We start from the raw sequence: 25461 nt of genomic DNA on the forward strand, positions 1-25461 counted from the left end.
AAAATAAAAGAACAAAATAAAAAATAAAGAAACTTTAAATTCAAATAAAAAATACAAAAATATAAAGATACCATTACGATATTATACATAAGATAAGCGCGCGCGCGCGCGCGCGCGCACACACACACATATATATATATATATGCTTATCTCTTTATACTTTTGATAAATTCAATATTATAATTTAGTAAAAGAATATTACATTATTTAAATTTTTAATAAACTACAAAATTTGAAAACTAATCAAATAAGTATTACAATAGAAAGAAATATACGAAAAGAGGGGTATAGAGATAATTTTATGATATTTATATTTTAAATTAGTTAAAAAATAAAAGATAAATAAATAACACTCAAGAAAATTATCAATAGTACTAAGTACTTGTTAATTCAATAATAAAAATAAAAGGGATCAAACAATTTATTTGATTACAATATGATGTGTATCCTTTAATTTTGTATAGATTGTGTTATATTTCTGCACATTATATTAAATAATAAAATATAACTAATATTTATTACGTTAATATTGTTATGAAAATATTATATTGTGAATGTCCATAGATAATCTTCCTGAAGAAGATTATCCATTTAGTACTCTGTTGAAGTTTATCTACAAGCAGCTGATGCAGGCAGGTTGCAAGCCACTTAATGAAATGATTTGCAACAACTTCTTATTAAACAGACAGGTTGCAAGTAGCTCTTGCAGATAGCTTACAAGCAGCTCATGCAGGCAGGTTGCAAGCAACTCAATTAAATGATTTGCAGCAGCTTCTTATTAAACAGGCAGGTTGCAAGCAGCTCATGCAAACAGCTTACAAGCAGCTAAAGAAAAGCCTTGCAGCTACTTCCTGAAAAGCCTCGCAGCTGCTTCCTTTCTTCTATAAATAGAGGAGTTTTCAGTTCATTATGTACATGAATTTGAAGTTGAATAAAAATATCAATCTCCCTTTATACTTGTCTTCGGTTTATTTCTTTTATAGTCTTTATTTTATAACACGTTATCAGCACGAGACTCTGCCATTTTGAGCACTTACTTCGAATTTAATTTCTATTTCAGTGTTCATCTCCGATGTAAGGTGACACTCTTATGTCCGTGATTAGATCTTGTTCATTACGAGCATCATAAGGCATATTATATCCTTGAGATGGTGAGTTTTTCTTCTTGGCAGTAGTGATGTAGATATCACTTACATATGGTGTGGCCAAATTTGCGTAATTTAATTTGAGCCTTTTGCTTATATTTTAATATCATTATCATCGCTTGCTTGGTTATATGTTACGTATACAGTACCTATTTTGGTATTTGTTTTCATCCTAATTATCTTAATAAAGGATTACAAAGTGGATAACATTGTTAGATCCACTTAAACTCCAGCAGAGTTTGCAAGAAATATATAACCACCAGAAGTGGTTATGTTTCGTATATCTCATTGTAACTAAATTTTGTTAACCACCAGAAGTGATGTATGCCTATGACCACCAGAAGTGATAATTTAAGCTTTCTATGGTTACAATTAAAGATAAATTAGAGAAATATTCTCTATATTACATGCACGCCTCGATTTACTTTTGAAATAGTAAATATTTTAAAAGAGGTTGAAGTATCATAATTTGATGTGATTAATACGCGTTCAGATAATTATGTTCGATTTGCGGAAGGATTAGAATTTTTGATAAATATTAATCTCTGTGTGAATATTAATAATATGTCAAATTATACACGCATCAAGTTCTTATAGTAGTTTGAAATAGCATGATTAAAAGTGATGTGCCTTGTGTCATTTCCACGTGACATCAGCCTCCAAACAAGGTCAGAATCCAAATCAAAGAAATAAGATGAGAAACAAAAATTTTTTGCTGCCATGGCTGGAGCTTGCCTATCTTCTTCTACTTGTAGGAGTATGGCTTCGAAATACAAGACCATTTCTCTCAATGGACCACACCCAAACGCTGCTGCATTGAAGCCCCTCAGCTTGCTAACTGTTCTCTCAATCTCTTCTCCAAAGGTAATTCACTTCAGTTACTAATTTCACAATGGTTAGAAGAATTAATGTCCTGCTGATTATTTTCTCTGAATTTTTGTAGGGAGAGTTACGGCGAGTAGGGTGTAAATGTCGTTTCGTCGTTCAATCTTGCCAAGCGGCTCCAACGACGAAAGCGGATTCAGCAGCGAAAAGGGCAAGACAAGCTGAAAAGAGGCGACTTTACAAAGGTTAAAAAAACCTGAGGTCAAGACTCGGATGAAGACGGTTAGTTCCTTTCCCTAGTTACACCTACTTCTTTTCTTTTTCGATGGACTCTTACTAGTTTTGGCTTTAATTTATGTTTTAATCCATAACATTTGCATAGGTATAAGACTATGAAACTTTTGGTCTTATATATACCATAACATTTATTGGAAAGCTCATGTTAAATTATCCCAAATTTAGAAGGGTGTCATTTATTTCGTGACAGATCAATAAGAAAATAGTGTCAGTTTTTTTAAAACAAAAGGGAATAATTAGTTTGTACTGTCAATTATTTTGTTTTCGGGTGATATTTCTGTGTGCAATTTACCTTCCTTCATTGATTTTCGGTTGTTTCGATTAATTTTTTCTCACATGTTTGATGATTGTTTCTGTAAGGTGGTTTTTACTATGCAATTTATATTTTTGTTTTGGTGTTTGTCTTTTTAGTTTCACTTGTGGGGTCGAGATAAGCAAGGTAAAGAAACCCCTCCTTACTTCTCAGTTCAGTTGAAGTTGATCTGAAAATTTGAACTTGCTTTATGGATAATTAATGGAACACAGAAACGAGCAAGAATTATGTGCAGAACACCTATACCATGAAACCATAGAAGTAGTCACCCACTCTCCCTTTCATACACTAACAAAAGCTTGAGAAATCCTACTTTTAGTTAAAAGTGAAGCGCATTTTCTTTGAAACTGGTAAGCAATGACTAGCTTGTGAGTTACAAAAACATGGATCCCCTGTACAAAAACAAAACAAAGGGATCCAAACTATATAAAAAGAAGCTCCATTCGTGTAGAGAGTTGATAAACTCTAACATGCGATCTTCATCATTTACATCTTGAATGTTGCACCAAAATCCAAAGCCCACAAACATCTATACTTTAGCACCTATACTTTAGTTAAAACTAAAGTTGTTAAGTTAAAACTTGTTACGGAAGAGAACAAGTCACTGGGAAACAAATTGGCATTGGAAAGTGATCCGGAGAAACAAAGCCCCTGTTAAAGTTGCATGTTTTGATTGGACTGCTGCTTGGGAAGTTTGTCTCACCCTGAACAATCTTCAGAGGAGAGGTTTTTCACTTTGTAATAGGTGCTATATATGTGAGGAAGAAATGGAGATTGTGAACCACCTCCTTTTGCATTGCGGATTTGCTACACAATGCTGGGAGTTTTTTTTAATTGAGCTTGTTTGAGTTAAAGCAAGTATTTGCTTAATTTGTTTCTTTGGTGTAAGGGTAGTCTTATTCATAGTTTGCTAAGCGGTTCTTCATACGCGGAGTGACTGGAAAGTCACTTTTAAGCCCAAGTGCAACCGAACTAGCAGGAAATGAAAGCAGAAGTGGATCTGTGTTACTGTCTTTCAAGAATCAATCAACCAAAGAAGCAATCAACAAATCAAGTTGAGGTATCAAATGATCATTACTTGGACTTGCTTGAGTTGTCAGGAAAATGTTGTAACTAACTGCGTAGATATTCCCAGCAGTGTTTTGTTACTTTTTGGTACCATCTTGGTACTCAGTTAATAAATCTTTAGCTTATTTAAGAAAAAAAGAACTTGTTGAGTAAGAAATCTATAACAAGCATTTTGACGGACTACTATCTGAGTCATTTTTCTTTGACAAGAAAAAAATTGTTCTTTTCATAAGACGAAGAGCTATATTTAAAAAAAATAAATATAAAGAACAAAAAAGATATAGTGGGTGAGAACCATGAGGTCTAAGGTTCAAATCCCAGCGGAGGCAAAAAATACTAGGTGATTTCTTCCTTCTACTTAAGCCTTGGTGGATTAGAGTTACCTGGTACCTGTTGCTGGTGGGAAGTGGCAGGTATCCTGTGAATTAATCGTGGTGCGTGCAAGCTGATCCGGACACTACGATTATAAAAAAAAGAATAAGAAAGAAATAGTAATTTTGCAATGTAAAAACAGATGACTGATTGTCTGTGCGTCCTGCCCACACAAGTAACAACTTGAACAAAGTTGTATTCCCCCTTTTCTGAGATTGTTCAGAGAGTCAAAACAGCTTCTCTAACTACCAACTAAGTAAATCATGCCTATATTAAATTAAATTGTTATTTTTACTCCATATTTGGGTAAATCCGTAAATGTAGTCCTAAAAATATTTTAAATATAACATGTTTACTACATAAAGGGACAAAAAGCACCCATTTTAATTAATCACAAATGTACTTAGTCATAAATCGTGAGGATAAAAAAAATCTTATCAATATTTGTAACAACCAATGCATCTTAACAGATTTATCAATTATTGTACATATGATAAAATCAAACTAAGCAATAAAAATATTATTAAACCGCAATAAACAATTCAGTTTATCGAAACAATATATCCACAAAATAATGCAACAATATAATGTAATAGAAAAGCATCACATTATGAATCAATCTAATTCAACAAATCCAAACAAAGTAAGGCACATAGGGGGAATAGGGGTGTGGCTGAAGGAGAACATTCAAGAAAGAAGAAAACATCCCAAATAGCTCAGACAAGCTAGTTGGCCTCTCCCTGGAGTCTTTAAGTAGTTCGTTTTCAACCCTGAGCTTGGTTAGTTTTTCACCAGAACAACAACGGTCCAACACCCATTGGCGCTTGGACATGAATTAATTGATATTTGAAAAATATGAAGTTAAGTTTAAAATGGTACGAACATGGAAATACTATTAAAGTTTTGTGAGTGAAAAAACCTGAAAGCTCATAAAATCTATTTTTCACATTTATATTTCAAGCTTGAAGTTGAATAACGAGCCAATTAATAAACAGACACTTATTTAAAATAATCTCCAATCATTTTTTAAATTTTAAAAAAAAATATGTTTGCTGTTTGGACATAAAAGAATATTTTTTTGAAAAGAATTCAAATCAATATTTGGTTGTGTGTTGTAGGAAACTCCAGAAACTTTATTTCAAGTTCTTAAAAAAAATTCACTCGTAAAGTTTTATTTCTTTTCCAAATAAAATTCATGTGCATAGATTTTAGTTCACGTTCAGGAGTATGGACGATGATTGTGACGAACACGCCGACTCAAAATCTCACCTGCTCCAATTTCTCCTATTGCTCTCCTCCATATCTTACAAAATTCTTGGTCCCTGCATCCAGGCTCACTTATGCTCGTTGCCGATGCTCTCGTTCCTTCTTTTGCATATTCTTACTATTCATTTTCATAATTTCAAATGTTCTTAAGATTGCTTTTGCTTTGACAAGAGTGGGTTGCTCTAGTGGTGAGCACCCTCCACTTCCAACTAAGAGGTTGTGAGTTCGAGTTACCCCAAGAGCAAGGTGGGGAGTTCTTGGAGGGAGGGAGCCGAGGGTCTATCGGAAACAGCCTCTCTACCCCAGGGTACGGGTAAGGTCTGTGTACAAACTACTCTCCCCAGTGGGATTATACTGGGTTGTTGTTGTTGTTGTTGTTGTTAAGATTGCTTTTGCTGCACGTTGTCACAAAATCTTACATATTTTCAAATTGTCAGTTCAGGTAACTTCTACGCGCCGTTTTGGATAACAATATCTCTCTCACATGTTTTATAACTTTGATCAGTGTGAAATTAAGATTGTCTAACGTGATAGTTTCCTTTCGGTAGTAACTAGCTGTTTGTACGTAAAGATAAATTAGTTAATCTTGGAATAAAATTGGTCCCGATAAGTGGGGATTGAAATAAAGATCCATATAGCCAATCCCAACTAAGTAAGGATCGAGGCGAGTTAATTGATTGATATGATCATTAGCTGTTAGAATGTGCAAATATTTGTCGGTTCTTAACTGCTTATCTGTCTGAAAACATGGTTGATTTGAGTTCCAGTACACGGGTCTCTGATGGTATTCTTTAAATGTTTCCTTTCCTTTATAATTTGCATTAATTTTTCTTTCTGTAATTTTTATTTCCGGGCTTAGAGTTCAGAGGGATTTTCTCCTCCCCCCCCCAAAGAGGAAAATGCATTGCTTTTACCCTGGTTAGCAATAGTTGTGCGGTAGAAATGCCGATTCAATTAAGAAATGCGCGTACCAAGATATTTGTTACACTACCCCTTAATTGCAATTGATGACAGAATATGTATGAGACTGACCCAGTAGCAAGAAAGGAGCACAAAAGTGCTTAATACTGATCTCCCCCAAATTTAGCCTAATTTATTTATGGAGCTAAACGAAGAATGGATTCAATATTTACTCATAAGTCTTATCCCAATTACTCCCAAGGTTTACATATTTTACATACCCTCGAAAAATAAAGAATGCTTGAAATGTGTACATGGTTGCTCCTTAGTTTTGGTTAGAACTCCATACCAAGTACAGTTTTGAATCTTGACTTCCCTAGACTTGGTGAGAGAGTTACTCGGTACTGGTGTGCTGGTGGGAGGTAGTAGGTATCCGATAGAATAGTGTGCACAAGCTAGATTGGTCACCACCGTCATAAAATCTTGACTTCCCTTTCTCCTCATATATTTGGGTTGACGCTTATAGCATCATCAACGAACATGTGAAGGCAATACCTAATAACTTGGGAAAATTTGGATTGTCTTCTTCTTTGCATTGGATTGACATTTTGGAAAGAGAGAAAATAAAATGTTTTGAACGTTTGGTAATTAATTCTTACTTCCTTAAGAGACAATGTTTGCATACTCTTTCAGTTCCAGCACGCTGGTCTAATGGTACTCTTTAAAAGATCTTCCTTTATAATTTGCATCAGCTATTCTTCTTGGTGTTTTCTTTTCCAGGTTTAGAAATTCATCAGAGAGATCTTATCCCACCCCCAGAAGAGGAAATGACATTGCTTTTAGCTTGGTAATAAAAGGTTGTGCAGTAGAAATGCCAATGAAGAGATGTGCGCGCCAAGCTTTTTGTTAGATTTGATCTCTTGTTGTATTTCTTGAAAACTATTACCAAATCTAGTCAAATGTGGTTGTTTTAACGACTGAAGAGAATGCATCATAGTGTTGCCTTAACTATGCCCCCCCCCCCCCCCCATGATGTCATCCCTAGCAATCATCTTTGTCTCAGTGCTATTCAATTACGTTATGCAAGGGTCTCTACTGGTGACGCAATAAGTGTTATCAGGATTGGGTACTCTTTGGATATTGTTGCTAATATGGTGGTCCAGAATTCCCAGTGATATTAGTTGATTAGCACTTTTGTTGCTTCAAATTACAGATTTCATCCACCAGACGATTCAACCTTGCTTTACTACCCTTGAGTTGGAGATTGTCAAAGGGGGACCAAAGACCAACAGGTTTGAATAGACTTTTCTTTTTTCTTTGTTACCCAGTGTATTTGCAGTAGCTATTTTCATGCAACTTCAGTGTTCCTTTTGCAAGGTTGATTGCTTTAGGTGATTCTTGAGTTTACCATCTTTCTTCTCATTTACGTAATCTATTCAAGGTTTGCGCATGAAGAGTATTTAGAATCTTTCTTGTGGTTCATTTTGGTTATTTTGATTATTTATTTCTTGTATAGCTAGTTTCTTTATGGCTTAGGCATGTAGATTACTTTTGTTTAAATCTGTTCTTTGCTGTAGACCTAGCAAGTTGACCAAATATATCTCCTTGCAGGTAGATGCTTTTCTTTTGGCTAATAAAATTCGAAAGACATATGCCTCTCAGGTGAAGGCTCCCTCCTAGAACCCACTTCTACTACACTGGTTCTTCTCTACAACAACAACAAACCAGTAGTTTCCCACAAGTGGGGTTTGGGGTGGGTAAGATGTACGCAGCCTTACCCCTACCCCTGGAAGAGCAGAGATGCTGTTTCCGATAGACCCTCGGCTAGAGAACGACCGTAAAAGAAAAGGTAATTGCAACAAGTAGGAATAACAGCAAGATGAAATAAGATCGAATCCAAGAATGCAGTCAAACTCTAGGTAGTAATAGCCATCTATGAAGAAAATATATCATACTAACACTAATGCTAGCGAACTGAGTAAGACAAAGCGAACCGCTCGACTACCTACGAACCTTCTATCCTAATCTTTGACCTCTACACCTTCCTGTCTAGGGCCATGTCCTAAGTCAGCTCCAGCTGCGCCATGTCCCGCCTAATAATCTCACCCCAAGACTTCTTAGGCCTACCTCTACCCCTCCTGCTTCCCACCGAGGCTAACCACTCGCACCTTCTAACTGGGGCTTTTATACTTCTCCTCTTAACATGCCCGAACCATCTCAACCTCGCCTCCCGCATCTTATCCTCCACAGGGGGCACTCCCACCTTTTCCTGAATAACTTCATTCCTAATCTTATCCAACCTGGTATGCCCACACATCTACCTCAACATCCTCATCTCAACATCCACTGGTTCTTCTCTAATTTTATTAAATCTGATACAGTCAGCGGGCTACACACATGATATGATTCCTAAAGTCCATACTTTCAGCAGTGATTTTCATTTCTCTTTTTTTTTTTGCTTAGACATTTGGAAGTTGTAAGCAAAGCTAAATGGGGAGAGGATCCTATTAGATTGAGGGGTGATAATTTGCGTGATCCTAGTTTTATTTTTTTCTTCACCAACTAAATTTGAGACATTGCCAATATCCCGGCGTCTGCTTGTTGATTGCATCTATTTTTGAATTATATTCCTGTTTTAGCTCTCTTTTACAAGGATGAACACCTGTGCAAATGCAAGCATGTCGCGCGGACTACAAATAGATGAAGACATACATATATGATCAACTTGGACATCTTATAACTTGTTGAAATTGGATGAAGCTTCATATAAGTGTTGTCTGCTATACTTAAAATATGAAAATGTCTTTAAGGTGTCAGATGGAGTATACATTGAAGCAAGATGAGATGACATATGCTGACATCCTTTTTATTCTTCTGCTGGGACATCTGTACTATTCTGTACATTAGAACTTGATGCTCGGATCTCATTGGTTAAACAGTGAAATCTCTCTTGAACATTGTGCCCCCCACGGACCCAAAACAACCCAAAGATGAAAAAAGGATAGCCAGGATATTTCTGTGACATGTTAAACCTTTGAAGATATTTGAATTTAAACCCTTGAGGATAGACATTTCTGTGGACATGAGTGAACTAGTCTATTTCTTGAAGCCAAAGATGCAAGGAAGCTCTTTTCTGTGCTCTTCTAGGTGATGGTTCTATTGGAATGTCTTTGTCCAGTAGATCATTCTAAAGCTCCATCATAGAAGTGACAGATTATGAGAATAGGTTTACTGGTCTGGTTATAATTGCTCAAACGCTCAAGCCAGCAACTTATGGATGTCTCCTCCTCAGAAGGTTAGGTGAGTTCGAATACAATGTCTTATTGCCCACAATATTTGGTGAGAAATTGATACCAAGTGGTAGCTCTAATAGCTGTGTGCCACTAAGCCAGCTTCAAGCTGCGATAAATGTTACAGTCCTCATGAAAGTAACTCGTTTTAAAATTTAGTCTATTATGCAGATAATGACAACTGGCCAAAGGGTGACATTTGAATATAACGGAGATAATTATGTTTTCACTGTCACCGAGCTACTATGGAGGGGCAAGATACAAATAAAATCGAAAGATTTCTGCTGACACATACATTATTTTTGAAGCTGCTAACTCGAGTTGAATAAAGATGACATCTCTCTGTCATTTATTAATATGTCTGCAGCTAAATTACCCACAAAGATGGGCTTTCCCTATGTTCTTCTGGAGTTTTCTTTGGCAAATGGCTGCTTCAATACAGATTGTCAGCCGGCGAGAAGCTGCTAGAAGCAGCATCTTTCTGCAGAAGCTTTCAACCTTCAGTCACTGGGTATAGGTGGTTTGAGTGCAGAGTTTGCTGATATATTTCGAAGAGCTTTTGCTTCCAGGATTTTCCCTCCACATGTGACAAGCAAGTATAGTTCTTGCAGCATTGAAAATAATATTTACTGTTGGTGTACTTTGAGTTTATTTCTCGGAGGTAAATGTGGAATAGTTACTTCCTTACATAGCTTCATTGTGATGAACTAAATTTGCAGGCTTGATATCAAGCATGTTTAGGAATGCTGCTCTATCGCCCTCCTGGTAAGGGGAAGACTCTAATGGCTTGCCAGATTGGAAAACTGTTGAATGGTAAAGAACCAAAGGTAGGTTGATGGAAACTCTGTTTTTTTCATTTTGTTCCTTGCAATTGCTTCTATTTAAAGATACACTCAGTAAGCGAGTTTGATGTTTTTTTTCTCTTCATTTACTTTTTTTGAGAAAGAAAACAGATTTTCTCTCTTTATTTTCCTTTTCCATGTGCATGTGAGTTTGAATTTCCTGGTCAGTTCATTCTGCTCTCAAGAGATTTTGTTTTGTTTTCGTAAGTAGTTTATAACTTGTGGCTCTGAAGGGAACCATTCCTTGCATGGTTGGTATATTGACGCTTTGTGTTCCCCTTTCATCCATATCTTTTGGTTCCCTTTTCATCCATATTTTGTTCTCTTGCAGTTTCTTGGTCTGGAATGGTACAGTAAGGTAATTAATCACTTTTACTCTAGATGAAACATGTATGGCTTTGATTCTACCACTTTCGATATCCTTGATCAAACTTTACATACTCCTGTGGTTGAGAGAGGTCATCTTCCCCATTTGATAATGAGCTCTATTTCTTTCTGAACAAAAGACACTTCCCCAACCTGTCCTGGAAGGCCAATGATTACATAAACCACATACCATTTATCCAAGAAAAAAGTTGGAAGTGTCACAAATTGACCATTGACATGTCATAGTTAGTGATTTGCTCAGCTGAAAGCGATATCTAGCTATGCATAAGCTTTGTCCTCTTTGCACTTGGCTACATTTCACCTGCAACTGAAAGTGGGAAACGACAGTTTTTTTGTTTTCCTTCTGATAATCTGATTTGCTACAAAACACTTTCTTTTGCTTCCCAATGCTATCAGCTTACGTTATGGTCGTTCTATGTTCTATTCGGGGCAACACAGGTTGTGCTTTTTGAACACTGAATTTCAGTTTTCTGTTCTATTCAGATTTCAAACTGAAGTATTATCCTTTTCTGATGTCTGGTATTTTGAGCGATTATTAAATGTATTTGGGGCTGTTTGAACAACTTTGAAGATTTTCTGATTTTTGGTATAATGCAGTTTTTAAGTAAATCTGCTCATGGTACTGCTGATGTGATGTCTGTAAAATCTAGATTGCCAATGGACCTGAAGTATTGAGTAAATTTGTTGGTGAAACTGAGAAGAATGTGAGAGATTTGTTTGCTGATGCTGAGCATGATTAAAGAACCAAAGGCAAGGCAGATTTCTTGGCAGATAAAATAAAAGTTTGGATCTTAAAATTGAATCAAATTCCTTTTTTTTTTTTTTTTTTTGGTAGGTGACCAAAGTGAATTGCATGATCTTTGATGAGATTGACCCAATCTGTAAGGTCGGAGTTTCTTGCACTTAGTAATCTTTGATTTTAAATACTTGTAAGTTATTTGTTTGCCTAATTTTGCACTTCTCATGCATGAGCATTCATTGCTTCATACAGTTTATCTGTTATGGTAACCGTGTTTATGGTTTTTGTATATCAAAAGTAAGATGCAATGGGTGGCGAACCAAAAATCACTTTCTATCATGGATTATTAGATTGAGCTGTAACTCTGGAGGCCAAATGTGTTACTTAGATGGGAATATCATCATGTGACTGTTGGATACTTGGATTTCTAAATATGCTATATCCTTATCTTGAGATTGTGTTCTTTCTTTCAAGAATTCATTGTTCTGTAGCAGGCTTTCCCCCACCAATTAAGTTCCTCTAATCCAGACTACACAAATTCTATTGACTATTTGGATTATTCAAAATTACAACAACAACAACAACATACTCAGTGTAATCCCATAAGTGGGATCTAGAGAGGATAGTGTGTACGCAGACCTAACCCCTACCTTGTGAAGACAGAGAGGTTGTTCCCGATAGACCCTCTGCTCAAGGAAAGCATAATCACATCATTTTTGAAAAAAACTACAGTAGTGGAGAAGCCATGAGAAAAGAAAGCAATAACAACAACAAGATAATAAGATAACTGAAGAACAAGAAACGACCGGTGGTACTAGAAGTCTAAGAATAAGGAAATGCGAGGATGATACTAATACCACTGGTATGGGAAAGAAATACGCTCAACTACCTACTATCTACCCTAGTGCGCGACGTCCACACCCTCCTATCAAGTGTCATCTCCTCGGTAAACTGAAGATATGCCATGTCCTGCCTAATCATCTCTCCCCAATACTTCTTCGGCCTACCTCTCCTTGTACCAACCCATCGCCAACCTCTCACACCTCCGCACTGGGACATCTGTGCACCTCATCTTGACATGCCTGGACCATCTCAACCTTGCTTCCCGCATCTTGTCCACCACAGAGGCCACTCCCACCTTGTGCCGAATATTTTCATTCCTAATCTTATCTCTCCTAGTATACCCACACATCCATCTCCGTATTCTCATTTCCGCCACTTTCATCTTCTTGACATAAGAGTTCTGACTGACCAACACTCCACCCTATACGACATAGTCGGTCTAACAATTGCTTTGTAAACTTACCTGTAAGTCTCGTGACATATTCTTATCACACAAGACACCGGATGCTAGCCTCCATTTCATCCACCCCGCTCCTATACAATGTGTGATGTGACATCATTGTCAATCTCCCAATTACCTTGTATTATAGATCAAGATACTTGAAGCTTCCTCTCTCGGGGATGACTTGTGTATCAAGCCTCACTTCCACATCAGCCTCGTGAGTCACGTCATTGAACTTGCACTCCAAGTATTCCGTAGTCCTGCTCAACCTAGAATACTTAAACTCTAGGGCCTGTCTCTAAATCTCCAGCTTAGCGTTAACTCCGCTTCGCGACTCGTCGATCAGTACTATGTCATATGCAAATAATATGCACGAGGGCACCTCCCCTTGGATGTGTCGCGCCAATTCATCCATTACCAAGGCAAATAGAAATGGCTAAGAGCTAATCCTTGGTGCAACCCCATCAAGGCTGGGTTATTTAAAATTATTTCATGATAATGTACTATATTAAAATACTATTTTCTTTTGTAATTTTTTACTTAATTGATGCTTTTGGCATGTATTTGCAGTCTAGAGATTCATCAATTAGAGATGGAACTGGAGTACATGTACCATTGTCAACCAGCTCCTCACCAAGGTATGCCAACAATTCTAGTTGTTTCCCAGATATTAGATGACTATATGGCATTAGTCGGAAACCAATACCTGTTCTTGATTCAACTGTTTGATTTATTTTGCTTTTGAGATAGATGGGCTGGAGTTCTCTGAATAATGGTTTGCTAATTGGAATGCCAACAGGAAAGATTTGCTTGATGAGGCACTCCAAAGGTGACCATGTGCCTTAATGCTTACACTGATATAATTGGCTTATTATCATAAGTGCTTTGAGGATCAAACAAATATTTCTGATGCATATTTAAAATATAACACAATTTCTTTAGGCCGGGACGTCTAGAAGTCCAAGTGAATATAAGCCTTCCTGATGAAAATGGCCGTCTGCAAATTCTTCAGATTCATACAAACAAGATTAAAGAGAATTCATTTCTTTCCCCTGATGTAAACTCGCTAGAACTTGCTATGCAGTGCTGACAGTAAGCTCGTTGTACTGTCATTTGTTATATGGATAATTGGAATTTACCAGAGAGATGTTGGTTAACTAATTCCCTAATGATAGCTACAGAAGCGTCGTAACTGCTTGAGGCTGCTGGTGATCCTCTGAACGATAGGATGTGTCCAATAACCCCCTTGCAAACCAAAGGTGGGTCTTTCACCTTGAGTTTTTCCCTTAGGAATTGGAATCTGGCAGCGGACAATGGCTTCGTGAGTACTATCAGCTACTTGATACTTCAAGGAGAGAAATTGAATTAGCAAGTCACATCTAGCAACTTATCTCTTACGAAATGAAAGTCAATCTCAATATGCTTGGTACGAGAGTGAAAAATGGGACTAATAGACAGATATGCAGCACCGATACTGTCACACCAGAGAATAGGAGCACTAGATAGCTGAATCCCAAGCTCAAACATTAGTGATTGAGTCCACGTCAGTTCAGCAGCAGCATCTGCCAATGCTTCGTACTCAGACTCCGTAGATGATCGAGCCATTGTCTGTTGTTTCTTTGAGGACCAGGAGATTAAGTCTGGACCAAAGTATACAGCATAGCCACCTGTAGACTTGCAATCATCAACGCTACCAGCCTAGTCAGAGCCGTGAAGGCCTGCAACTGAAGATTAGAAGCTTTTGAAATGAAGAATGCCATGGAGCTGGTGTGCTGAGGGTAACGAAGAATGCGCTTCACAGCAGCCCATTGATTTGTTGATGGATGATGCATGTACTGACACACTTTGCTCACCACAAAGGATATGTCTGGTCTTGTAAGGGTGAGATATTGAGGGCAACAACAACCTGTCTATAAAGACTCGGATCATCGATAGCAGTTATCACCCTTATGAAGCTTCACATTGGTTGCCATGGAAGTGCTAAGAGGTTTGCAGTGAAGCATACCAGCTCTGGTTAGAATGCCATGGACATACTGGGATTGGGAGAGCCAAATACCATTGTTTTGCGATGCACGTGAACACCAAGAAAATAGTAAAGTGGTCCGAGGTATCTTATTCCACTTGTGAGAATACACTGGGTTGTCGTTGTTGTTGTTGACCGAACAAATGAATCAAGGAAGAGGTTCTAGTTCATGTGAGTATAATGTCATCAACAATTCAACATAAGAGGTAAGCAACAACATTTCAATGAGAGTAGATAGATAAAGAAACATCAGTTTTAGATGTTGTAAAACCAACTGCGATGAGGAATTGATGAAGCTTATTGTACTAGGCCCTTGGGGCTTGCTTAAGACCATAAGGATTTGTGAAGCTTGCAAACATGAGTAAGGAATTGAGGATGAAAAAAAACCTAGAGGTTGAGCCATGTAGACATCCTCTTGAAGCTTAGTGTACAGACAACTGGTTACATGTTCTTGATTCCTGACAAAATCGCGAGTTGATCATGAGATCTGTTACGCGGCGCCTTCCTGAGATTTTTTGGAAGGGCGACATAAGGCTAAGCAATCGATGTCAGTGCGATTACTGTCCGCCAACTGAGGTCTCCTCCGTACGCTAGACTAGATTGTCAGTGTTGTACGGGAAAACCAATGTCATGAGCAATTGAGAGAGAGCAGAAAAGAGAATTAAGAATGAAAGAAAGCTTGATTGCATTGAATGAAAGCTATTACAGAAAAACAACACGGTGTCGGGGGTGAGAGACACCAGTACAGAGAATTGTTTGCTTGCTAGAAAGTTTGATTGCTTGGTCCCCCTTAATAATGCTTAAAAAAAATAAACCAAAGTTACATGACTTGACCTAAAGCTGTAAAAGCACACTGAAAGAAAATACAGTAAAACTACTTTATATTTACAATGAAAAGGACTTAGTCTTCTACAAAGTAGAAACAGGTCCGTTGGCAGCAACTTTGTCTTTAGCATTAGGGTCTGCGCACACGGCGTCGTCTGCGCTCGCGGCGCTGTTAGCATCTGCATGTGACTGGGTGCTGGTGATGGCTATCGGTGGGGCGACAGAGGTACATGTGCGCTTGTCACTTGGAGCTGCCGAGACCATGGGGCCGACTGTGGCGCTGGGCGTTGGGAGGCTTGCCAAGACGCCACGGGGCGCGTCCAAGGGGTCATGGGGCATGGCTGGAAAGCCGTCCATGACAGATATTATGCTTTGAGAACCAGTCCAACTATAAGAGTCATATGTTATCTAACAGTAGAAGTCACCCGTTTTCATGTATATTTTTCCCGAGAAATTTCATATGTTTTGATCCTTGTCTTTGGTATCTGACATCCTTGAACTAATCTTAAATGGTCCTTAAATCCTCCAGAAGTAACGATTTTCTTTAGAGCATATTTTCTTTTAATTTGGAATACCAAATGAAATCATTTGATTCTCCGCAGCTTTGCTGGTAAATTTTCATTTAATAATTATTGGTTTTTGAGGTTTCTAGATAGATGTACGCGAGAACAACTGCTTACTTCAGATAAGAGGATGGTTATCTGGAGATTATTTTTGGGGAAACAAGAAGAAGCTTTTTATAGGATTGTATCCAAGGGTGTGGCCTAATGATCAATGGAGTGGGTGCAACCTCGGAGACCAAAGCTCAAACCCCAGCAAAGACAAGATAACTAGGTGATTTCTTTCCATATGTTCACGATCCAATGGACATAGTTATCCGGTACTCGTATTGATTGGGGGTAGCAGGTGCTCGGCGGAATAGAAAGATGAGTGCAAGCTGCACACCACCATTATTAAAGAAAACGCTTTATACAGGCAATTAAGAAAGGGGAAAGGTCGTGTTAATGTTGTATTTATGTCTTTATGAGAATGCTATATTGGTTGGAGCCTGAAATAAAGGGTTAAGAGAAAGATTTAATGATTAAAAATTAGGAGAAGCATATAATTCTGTTAAGGTTAAGCTAAGGGTACATAATATATATTTTTTGCTAAAAAAAGGGACTTCACAAGTCATTATGGTTTTTGGGTTGTTGGAGTGTGTGCCCATGTCATCTAAAGGCTCAAGTGTTAAAGAATATGTCTCCAACATGGTCCACATATGTGGACCTGATTTCTTTTTTCCCGGCCAAACAAACACGTGAGGAAAATCTCTTTTTTTCTGTAGTGGCTGGCGGTGAAACTTGAGACTAGGATCTCTGCCTATTCTGATACCATGTTAAGTGTATAACCACCATTTAAAAGTTTAAGTTGTTAGAGAGACCAAATTTTTGATTACTTAATTATGTCTTCGATATAGACTTAATTTTGTTAGGAGATTGGTGGAGCAGTATAGAGAGAGGAAGTGAAACTCACATATGTTGTTTATTGACCTAGAAAAAGCTTACCTTTTCCGTGGAGATGTTTGGAGGCTAAATGTGTACCTGTCGTCTACACTAGGGCGATTAAGAACATGTATGTAGCCAAGACCTAGGTGAGGACAACGGTAGGAGACTCCGGTCACTTGATGGGGTTGCACCAGGGATCAGCTCTCAACCCGTTTTATTTGCCTTGGTGATAGATGAGTTGACGCGACACATTCAATGGGAGGTACCTTGGTGCAGTTATTTCCTGATGACATAGTTTTAATTAACAAGATGCGAGTCGGGGTTAATGCTAGGTTGGAGGTTTCGAGGCAAACCTTGAACTCTAAAGGTTTCAAGCTGAGCAAGACTAAGACAAAATACTTGGAGTGCAAGTTCAGTGGCGGGACTCATGAGGCTGACGTAGAAGTGAGGTTAAATACACAAATCATCCCTAATAAAGGAAGTTTCATGTATCTTAGGTCTATAATCCAAAGTGATGGGGAGATTGATGAGTATGTCATACATCGTATTGGAGCAGGATGGATGAAGTAGAGGCTTGCATCCAGCGCCTTATGTGATACGAAAATGCCAAAGAGACTTAAAGGCAAAGTATATAGAGTGGTTGTCAGACCGACTATATTGTATGATACGGAGTATTGGTTAAGACTTCTCATGTTCAGAAGATGAAAGTAGTTGAAATGAGAATACTGAGATGGATGTGTGGGCATACTAGGAGAGATTTGATTAAGAATGAAGATATTCTGGACAAGGTGGGAGTAGCCCCCATAGTGGACAAGATGCGGGAAGCGAAACTGAGATGGTTCGAGCATGTGAAGAGGAGATCCACAGATATCCCAATGAGGAGGTGTGAGATGTTGGCTATAGTAGGGCCAGGGGGAGGTAGGGGTAGGCCGAAAAAGTATTGGGATAGGTGATTAGGCAGGACATGACACATCTTCAGCTTGCAGGGAACATGACCCATGATAGGAGGGTGTGGAGGTCGAGAATTAGGATAGTGGATTAGTGAGTAATCGAGTAGGATTCTTTTTCATACTTGTATTGCCTTTCGATACCTGTAGTACTAGTATATCCTTGTATTTCCTATTCTTAGATTTTTAATACTACCTATTGTTTCTTTTGATTCGGTTATCTTATTTTCTGGTTGTGGTTACTGCTTCTTTTTACGTGGTTTCTTCTATTTACATACTTTTCTTGAGTCGAGGGTCTATCGGAAACAACCTCTCTACCTGCACAAGGTAGGAGTAAGGTCTGCGTACACACTATCCTCCTCATACTTCACTTGTGAGACTACACTGGATATGTTGTTGTTGTTGTTGGTACAAGCTTAATGACATTGTTGACTGTGTTGAACGACATCACCACTTCGACAGAAGAACTCTGCTGTTGGCAGAACAAGTTAAAGTCAACAGGAGGAGCCCCCTAGTTACTTGCCTTCTGGAAGTCCCGAGTGGAAGGTAACACTTGTAATTTTCTTGTTTCTTCAATATGTGCTCATTTATCAAAAAATTATCTGTTTCTGGACAGTGATAAGACTGCAATGGCAGCAACGGTTGGAATTGAAAGTGATTTCCCATATATCAACATCGTAAGTTCTTAATCCATTGGGAACCTGTACGCTTATGGAGATCAATTACAAATATTAACATTCTGACATACTCTTGATGCTTTTCTCCCTGAATTGCTAGATATCTGCTTTGGCAATGATTGGGCTCAGTGAAAGCAGTAAATGATTGTCAAGGTTACCTGCATTGACCTTGTCACTTTGGCATGGTTGATTAGAAAATTCAGGACTTTATACATACACGCAAAGTGTTTACTACTTGCATTTCAGAAATAAAACTAAGTCTTCTAACAATCTCTGGTAGGTATTTGGGAATGCTTACAGCTCACCACTTAGTATAATCATTCTTGATGTCATTGAAAGGTAATTGGTCCCTAGATAAATGGTCTTCAAATACACTAATTTTTTTGTCATCATACAGTTACCCTTCACTTGCACATGCAGGCTATTGGAGTAAGTTGCCATTGGCCCTCAATTTTCAGATTTGATTTTTGAGACACTGTTGGATCTCCTTGAAAAGCTTCCTCCTAGGTATTTCCTACATAATTGCTTGATATTTCATTTCCAGATGCTTGTTTGTACTCAATGTTTGCTTGTTTGCTTTCTGTTTCCGGAGGAGGTTTTTTTTTTTTGGGGGGGGGGTTGTTCACAGACACCACATTGTCCTGAATCTTAAGCATTGTTATTTGGCTGGACATGGAATGTAAAATATTATTTTACCTATGTCATATTGCAGTAGTGGAAGGAAATGACAGGGATGATAAGTTGTTGTTTAGTGGGGAACGTGATACATAAACGTCTCTTTGTACGGAGGATTGGGTCTCTTTTGTTGAGAACCATATTTTGGTGTAGGTTATGTTTTCTGGTATATGGCTTGTAAACGGGGTTGTCCCCCTTATTGAAAGGGAAAAGGTCTAGATTTATCTCTGTACTATTGAAAATAGTCTACATTTATCCTTCGTTATACTTTTCGTCTAAATTTACCCTTGTCGTTAGCAAAGTAATCAAAAATACCCCTATTTCTAACAGAAATCCACCATGGCAAAACAAATCCAACATGGTCTGATATTTTGGTGACATGGACGCCACGTGGCATGCCACCTCATCACTCCTAGCCCTATTTTACCCCTCTCCTCCCGCCACTTCACCCCACCCATCTCCAATGTTCTAAGCTCATTTACCCCTCCTCTTTATTACCCCCACAGAAGAACACCCATTTAACCCTTTGCCCATGTATAAGTTAAAATATTACCTTAATATCACAAACTCAACCAATAATTTTTTATAATTAAAAATCACTCTTCACCTAAAAAATCATTATTACTGCATATTAATCCGTACCTATGCTGGCTTTTGATTAACGTTGTTGCGAATTGACTTTATACACTTCTTAAGCATTCAAAAGATTTCAAAAAGAAACAGAACTCAGAGCGACCCTAGCAAAACTTGGCTCAAGGAAAAGTTAATTGTATGAACAAAGTATTAATGTCTAAATCAAACTAACGAGAAGAAGAACTTCAAAAGGGAAAAACTTGCAGTTTTAATTAATACTTGATTACATATCAAAGATCAATGAAAACTACTATAAATACAAAATATAAAGCGCCTTCTAATGCGTAACATAACTTCTCCAAGGCCCAAATTAGCTGCATAATATAACTGCTCCGCTGTATTAATACATGAAATTAAACCACTCTGCCGTACTTAAAACAAATTTGTTGTGCACTCATGTAATTTGCTGAGCTGAACTCTGTTCCAGTTTGGCGTTGTTCGATTCTCTCTGCGCCGTCTCCCGAGCTAAAGAAACTGATCTTCGAGATTGAGCTTCTCAGGAGAGGAGGGTAAAATAGGGTTTGGAGTGGTGAGGTGGCATGCCACATGGCGTCCACCTCACCCAATTGTAGACCATGTGGGGATTTGTTTTGCCATGGTGGATTTCAGTTAAAAATAAGGGTATTTTTTATTACTTTGCTAACGGTAGGGGTAAATTTAGATGAAAAGTATAACGAAGGTTAAATATAGACTATTTCCAATAGTACAGGGGTAAATCTGGCCCTTTTCCCATAAAATTATTTACCTTATCAAAAAAATGATTTATATAAGTCTTAATTTCAATATTCCCTTCGTACCGTGTATGATGGGTGCAGAGTTACTTTATTAATTTATCTTATGTTTATAATGGTGGTACTAGAAGAAAATATTAATGGTTGAAAAGTTAGATAGGAGAAAGCAACATATTAAGATTTATAATTTGAACAGTTAAATGAATTTGATATTATTGAATTTGAAAGTTGTATGAACAATTCTATCTATAAGATGGTGTCCAAACCTTTTAGGCATCAAAAGATTGTCGCCTAAATTGGGATGGAGGAGATAATTAATGAAGTTAATTCTTGAAATTTTGTGAAAATTGTATAGAGTATTATTGTAATTTATATGTAGAAGTTTGTCAAATGTTTATGGACGTATCGAAAAAGGAGTTGTGTTTGCTTAATAGGGGGAGAAACACATCCCTCTATTCTCTATATTACCCTTTCTCGATAGTGATATGAACTAGTCTTACAACTTTTGTAACTTATTGAGTGGGTTACTATTCTAGCCTTATAGGATGTTAGGATGAACATTTTACAAATCGACCAGTGTGTAAGAAGAGCTATGGCATGCATTTCCTTGTTCTTCATAAAGCTTGCTCAGTGCCAACAGATAAACAGGAGGAGGTTCTCACTTCTCCTCTTTCCCTCCCACTCTCTCTCTCTCACTCACTCACACGCACACCCCACCAGAGACACTAAATGTACGTGTTGTACATATTTTGGTGACGCAGGGAAGAATAATTCAATATAGAATGTTTGAGAGAAAATAATTAAAATTAGTCGATGCATGTGCGGACACATCAGATTAGATAGGATTCGGAATGAAGTTATTCGGGACAAGGTAGGTGTGGCTGCTATTGAGGATAAGATGTGGGAAGCACGGCTTAGATTGTTTGGATATGTGAGGAGGAGAAGCGCAGACGCTCCGGTAAGGAGGTGTGAGAGGTTGACATTGGAGGGCCTTAGGAGAGGTCGAAGTAGGCCGAAGAAGAGTTGGGGTGAGGTGATTAGGCATGACATGGCGCAGCTACAGCTGACCGAGGACATGACCCGTGATAGGAAGGTGTGGAGAACGGAGATTAGGATAGTAGGTTAGGTAGTCTAGATTATTCATTCCGGTAGTGTTAATACATACTCTCGCATTTGGTTGGTAGTAGGCTTATTTGAATATTTGTCATTTTTTTTTTACATTTCGATCATCTTACTATCTTGTTGTGTCTGCTTTTACATGGTTTTTCGATGTTGTCCCGTCTTGTTTCTTGTTATTATTGTGGTACCTATGCTTGCCTGAGCCGAGGGTCTATTGGAAACAACCGCTCTACCTCCACAAAGGTAGGGGTAAGGTCTGCGTACACACTACCCTCCGCAGACCACTATGTGGGATTATACTGGGGATGTTGTTGTTGTTGTTAATTCGTGCAACTCATATATTCGTGAAAATCATAATTGGAAGAGAAAAGAAGTCTTTTTTTAGATAAATGAGATGCCTGATGGCAAAGCATTTTAATGGTTGATCGTGGTGCAGACCTACATGACTTGTTGGGTGCAGACCTACATGACTTGTTGAGGGCGGAGGAAGTTCACCTATTTCTTTCTTTAACCCAAGTTCTGCTGTTTAAGTTAGTTTTGATCTTTGCATCTACTTGTGGGAGAAAGGCAGATAATACAAAGTGATTTTCTGCTGTGGTAAGAAACATTTACTGCCACCCAAGAAGTATGGTTAGATTAACTCCAAGTCGTAATATATAGACGGAAAATGTAAGTGAAGAAGGCAGACAAACATATTTAGAGCATATGGGTCCTTGTGGAGTTCATTAGAAGTATTAGTTCCTTTTGAGGATCTAGTCCTCCTGTTATGATGCATTCCGTTCAATTAACTTCTTTTACAATGATGTAAGACACAACCCAATGCTTGGTAACTCACATCCATACACCGAAACACAGATGAGTACTTTATTTTTTGTAAGTACGGTTTCTTTGTCTTGGTCGTTGGACATGCAACTACATTTTGCTGACACATTCTTATTACGGGTTTCTCATTTGCAGGGTAAAAATATTCTAGTGATTGGAAATACCAGTGAGGTTGGTTTCTTTATGATGCTTTCTCAGTCACATATTGTGTTCCAACACTAAAGACAGAAGACGCCAAGAAGGTGAGTGGCCATCATAAGTATTGCTATGATCGTGATGTAGTAGTTCCTTTTCCAGTACCTCCTTGAATCTTAGGTATAATAATGTCAGGAAAATATACAAATTTATGAGGGGAAAAATAGTCACAGCTAGTGATTTAATGTTGGCTTGAGATGAATTTAAATGGAAAAACATGGTCAATAAGGATTCGTATAGCAGATTTCGATTTGTATAGGATTGCGACAGTTTTTGTTGATGGTCTATAAACTAGTGATTTGAGAGATATTTTGCTTATCTTTCTCCTTGCAGGATATAGTCTTTCATTTGTGAGGCATTAAATTCTGCAACACTTACTCTCTTTTCATCAGTGATTCTACGTTCAAACGCCATAGTTTCATACAATTACTGGATATGGGCTACCAAATTTCTTCTCTGGACTATTATAAAAAAAAGGAGAGAATTTCATCTCTGTACTACTAGCTATTGATACTTTCTCTGCTTTTTGCAGGTGTTAGAACAGCCCAATGTTTTTTCAAGCGTTGAAATTGATTCTGCTGCTGAGGCATTAAATGATGTATGTTGCAAATCTCTGGTCCCTCCCTCGCAGAAGCACACTTTAGCTTACCTGCTTTTCCTTATTGTTGATTCATATTGTCTTACATATACCTTCAGTATCGCTTCTGCTTGAAAATTAAAAAATTTAGGCAGGAGACAGGAATGGGTGATAACTCTTATTGCTGTGTCTTGTGATAGATGCCAATCAAGAAACTCTACGTGGTTGTTGAAATGTCTGCACAGGGTGAACAACGCGGCACATCAGAAGCTATCTATTCCGTCAAAGATAAGATCAACATTTCACATTTCTATGATCGCCTTCAGGACATTGTTCGATATTGTGTGGGCGTGTCCGTGTCTGTGCAGCTAAGATAAGGAAATATGGCTTTTCTTCTTATTCCTTTTTTCGGTTACTTATTTTAATTTTACCTTTTTGGGGTTCGTCAGTTTTATCTCAAACCTAGAGAGGGCCAAGGATGAAGTTATTAAATTCATAATTTTTTTGGGGTGTTGATGCGGGAAGCTTAGTTTTGTATATAACCGTTAATTTAGGTATGCCATTGGGTACCTTCTCCTGAAACGTAAATGAACTCACGTTTGAAGCCATTGGTATTTCGTTACATTTGGCCTGTAAATGCTGGTGAGCTGCTCTCTCTTTAGTCATGATTCTAGCAGCTCGAAAAAGGCGTTAAAGCGGTACTAACTACTCTTTTGTAGGTTTCAGATTTGAGCCCTAGCAATAGAGTCACATTTGACAAGGAATGTTTTACCTTTGGCATAAAATTTTCAATGGGAATCTGAATTAATTGGGCTCCAATACAAATGTTGAATCTTGCCTGCTTTATTTGATCGAGCCCTAATCATGATGTGACAATAAAAATTGATCGGAATCTATACTAAATGCCCACACAAGCCAAAATAATTACCCGTAATTACCCATATGAGAGTTTGTTACAAAAATTACCTATTCAACCAAAATATTTTACTCAGCCTACCTATTCTGTTTTGCTTTTTAATTTATTTTCTCTACGCTAGCTTAATCTAGTGCAAAACATTCCCTTTCCCCTTTGAAGTGTAAAATCCTGGAGCTTTCTCTTTTAATAGACTATGAAATCTAATTGACTCTGTTATTTTTCATCATCTCATCTCTTTTCTATCAAAATCTCAAGCTTGCTCAGATTTTGCATTTCGTGTTTTTTACTGAAGTTAAAATATTATAGATTTTCTTAAAGTCTTTTTCCAAAATTCCAAATTTATGATTTATCAACTTGAAGATTTTGATCTTAGATTTGAAGTGGGTGTATATTGCTTATAGTACCTTTGAGTAAGCTTCGCATATCTAAATTTCTATGTGTATTTGAATATCTACCGTTGTTGGGCTTGAAACTCTTGAATTTAAAATTTTTATTTTGAAGATTTCTTGTTTAATTCAAAGTGGGTGTTATTAAATATTACTTATAGTACCTTCTGGAAGTTCAGACTGAAATTTGATCGCATTTGGAGCTGATTTGAGGCGATTGAGATCGAATTTTTCAGCTAAAAATCGAAGAACACAGTTACCCAACACTATACCGCTATAGTATACAGTACTGTAGGGGTATATAGCTATACTGCAACTATACATGTTAATCGGGCCGGGCTGACCCGTTTACAACCTGGTTCAGCCCGGGTCAACCCGATACTGTAGCATGGGGGGCGGGCTGGGACGGGTTGGGAGGGGAGCGGGTTTCAAACAAAAAGTTTTTTGATACCGGTGCACCGGAACCCGCTAAGCCCGTTAACGGGTTTTTAGCGGGCTACAACCCGGTTAAATCCGGTATCCGTTACAACTTTTTTTTTTTTCTGGACCGTTGCCAACGGTCAAATTCAAATATGACTATTGGCCAATGGCCCTTTTTTGCAGAAATGACCATTTCGGCCTACTCCCTAAGAAAATAGCTCCCACACCCCTAATATTTGATAAATTATAATTTTAACCTTTTTAAAACTATAAATAGCTCCACTTCTTCTTCATTTTCCCTC

General features: G+C 37.8%; 1 pseudogene; it reads left to right on the plus strand.

The window, feature by feature from the left end:
• The first annotated feature begins 1786 nt into the window (after window positions 1–1786).
• Window positions 1787–24045, plus strand: LOC104090917 (vesicle-fusing ATPase-like; annotated as a pseudogene).
• Window positions 24046–25461: the final 1416 nt, after the last annotated feature.

This window comes from Nicotiana tomentosiformis, chromosome 7, assembly GCF_000390325.3.
Source record: "Nicotiana tomentosiformis chromosome 7, ASM39032v3, whole genome shotgun sequence".
Classification (NCBI taxonomy): Eukaryota; Viridiplantae; Streptophyta; class Magnoliopsida; order Solanales; family Solanaceae; genus Nicotiana; species Nicotiana tomentosiformis.